Below are 3,088 nucleotides of genomic sequence, written 5' to 3' on the forward strand. Positions count from 1 at the left end.
TGTTGGAGGATGTGTCCTCTCTTCCAGGTCCACCGTTATCTCCACAGTCAATCCAGAGAGCCACTCGACTCATTATTGGAAAAAGGATAAAAACAAGAGGTCAAGGCCGCTCTGCTACTTTTATACTAGCAGCCACTAATCAGTTTACTCTGATTGCACATTGGAAGATACCTGACACCTGTGTTGCTCAAAGAGTCTTTAGCTCCGCCCTCCCCTGTAACAATGTCCTGATGCATTGCACTGCACACTGAACCGGATTCCACTCAAAGCAAAAAGAATGAAAACGTGCCAATCAGAATGCAGCACAGCAAACACAAGTCAGATTCAATAGTGCAGACACTGCCATGACATTACATATAAAAGCAAAATATGAGTTTTATAATGTAAAAAGACAGTTTGAACATTACTGTATATAGTGTAGTTTATATAATATTGCTTAGGAGTTTTCAAGATGGTACAACATTGACTCTCTCTACATTTTCAAATGTCTTTTTAAAGTCTGAGTTTTTCCTACATGTGTACAATGTTTTATTCACAATTCCCTTTATTGATCTTTTTGAAACATTGTTTTTTTGTTCTGTTTTTATCTCTGCCTCAAGGTGAAAGGCGCCTATAGGTAAACTGTATTTATATTATTTTTACTATTATTATTATTATTATTATTATTAAGGGGGATATAGCAAATACGTAGAAACATATTTTGGCAGGTGAAAGTTGAGGTCACGTGCTAGTTGATGATCCTCATTTCCGCTAAGGGCCATGTTTGATTTGGGACAACACCACCCTGTCAGAACACACACCACTGAACGCGTTGTGTGCACACCGTCATGTGACTGCACTGAGTGAAGGATCCAATTTGAGACACAGCCACAGTCTTTGTGCTCAGCTCCCCGTCTCCTGGCATCGGCCTCAGATCAGTTATGAGAGCCGTATAGATTTTCACTGCTCTCAGGTGACAGCAAACCTCAGATTGTTCAGATGTATCCAGAGTATGTTTTAGAAACCTTTTTTAAACTTACATTATTTTTAAATTAAAGATGATAAAGGGTTAAGAATATCTGGTGGATGATCTGATGCACATTGTTAGGATTTGTCGTTGTTGTTGTTGATGACGACGTATTTCCGAGCATCATTTTCTCGCCTGTCATTGAAGCAATTCGCCCTCTGATGTCTTTGACTCGCTTTCAAAAGCGTTTTACTGCCACATTTCCAGTAACCTGAGGAAATGCCATTTCTGGGCTGTCCCACCAAATGCCACATATAGGCGGCCCCTTCTTATACTGCAGTGTAGGCTGCTCTGAAAAGCCCCTCCAAAGGGCGGTGTGTCCTGAATGTCCCGCACCTGCATAAACACAGCGGGCCAGGAGAGCTGCCTGCCGCCCCGTCAGCCACACTAAACCACACGTCCAAAAGGCAGGAGAAAAACATACCTGAGAACAGTTGCCGTGAGAAGCGACGGTAAAGTTGAATACAGTCAACCACAAAAGGTTGCAGGGTAAGAGAGGTGCAATCTTACATTTACATGTGCTGAGTGAACGCCAGTATGCAAAGTGAGGCTTGGCTTTGCACGACAGTTAAAACATACCAGGTGGAACAGACACTATTATGTACGTGTGGAATAAAACCAACGGCCATTTTAGGATTTGTTGAGAGAAAAGATACGGAGCAGTTGGACGAATGAGACAACGAAAAGGAGAGAAATGTCAAAACAGAAATTAGATCGGGTGAATATAGAGAACGTTTTGGAAACTTAAGGGATAATTACACAAAAGAAAAAATGTGTTGCAACCAGAAGGAGTCTGACACGGGGCCCCTGAGACAAGCTGCGTATTGACGCGCCGTGACAGAACACCTACCTGTCAGACATGCCCTACATAGGTTCTCCTCACAGGGGACAAGGCTCCATATTCACACAGCATCACACAACACCTCGTCGTTACGTAACCGTCGCACCCTTCAATCATTGTGCCGTAAGTGAGACCTCACAAGGGGGCCCCCCCGGCTCTGCTGCTTTATAGTACAGGACGCTCCTTCTTAGCAAGTGGGGCCTCCGCGTTTTAATCCTGCTGGACTCTGAAATGCAGAAATGCCCTTAAGAAGTGGTTTAGTCCAACGTTTCCCAGATTTGGAAATAATACCCGGGTCTGTTGACCTCCTCCGGGCTTGCTGGAAAACAGCAATTTAACACTACAATGCTCTGGCAACAAAAACACTGTGTTCTTTGTGTTGTCACATCAATAAAATGTGTTGCATCAATTGTATAAACTCCCAGTTGGCTGCCACTGGTTTTGACACAAAAGTGATAATTCCTTCCTGCGTCATCGCCTCGTCCTCCTCTGCTGCCGATGGATTTATGCGCTGCCAGCGACTGGACACAGCTGGAAAAATGGCAGTGAGCTCACAGCTAATGCATGAGCCACATTACGGCGCAGCACACGTAGATGATGATACTTTCACTGGAATAAACTTCTGATAAAGTAGAACTGCTGAAGCAATATGCGGGTTCCTGTTGCTATGATGTTTTTTGGGCTATTTGTGAAAGTTTATTTCACAAGTGACAACCTCAAAGTATACGAAGCAGCTATTCAACACTTTGCAAATAATATTTTGTTTCTGTTGAATATCTGGCGGCTCATTGTAAATCAGTTACTTAATTAGCACGTCTGAAAGTAACTCAATCCACCCACACTTTACATCTTGTCCATTTCATTCATAGACTGTATATAAAGATAAAGAACATGACTAGTCCCCAAAAGTGAAGCCAAAGTGTCTTGATAGCCCCCTGGTGGCTTGCTGCAGTATATTTCATAAACCCTGCTTCCTTCATGTTAGTGAATGGGACATGGACCAAATTAAAACATCAAAGTGCACGTCAATTGAATTAAAATGTTCATGTTAGGTATTTCTTCATCACACTGATGTTTGTTCAAGTGCTCAAGTATTTTGTTAAGTTTGGTTTTAATTAATTATTTGAGGCTATAAAATGGGGTCAAACATCGTGATTGACAGCTGAGACTGACTCACGATTGGTCGAGCAGCCAATTTCTATTTCGCAAGATGGCAGCTTTAATGGGATATTTTGGCTTCG

Source organism: Pleuronectes platessa, chromosome 17 (assembly GCF_947347685.1).
Source record: "Pleuronectes platessa chromosome 17, fPlePla1.1, whole genome shotgun sequence".
Taxonomy (NCBI): Eukaryota; Metazoa; Chordata; class Actinopteri; order Pleuronectiformes; family Pleuronectidae; genus Pleuronectes; species Pleuronectes platessa.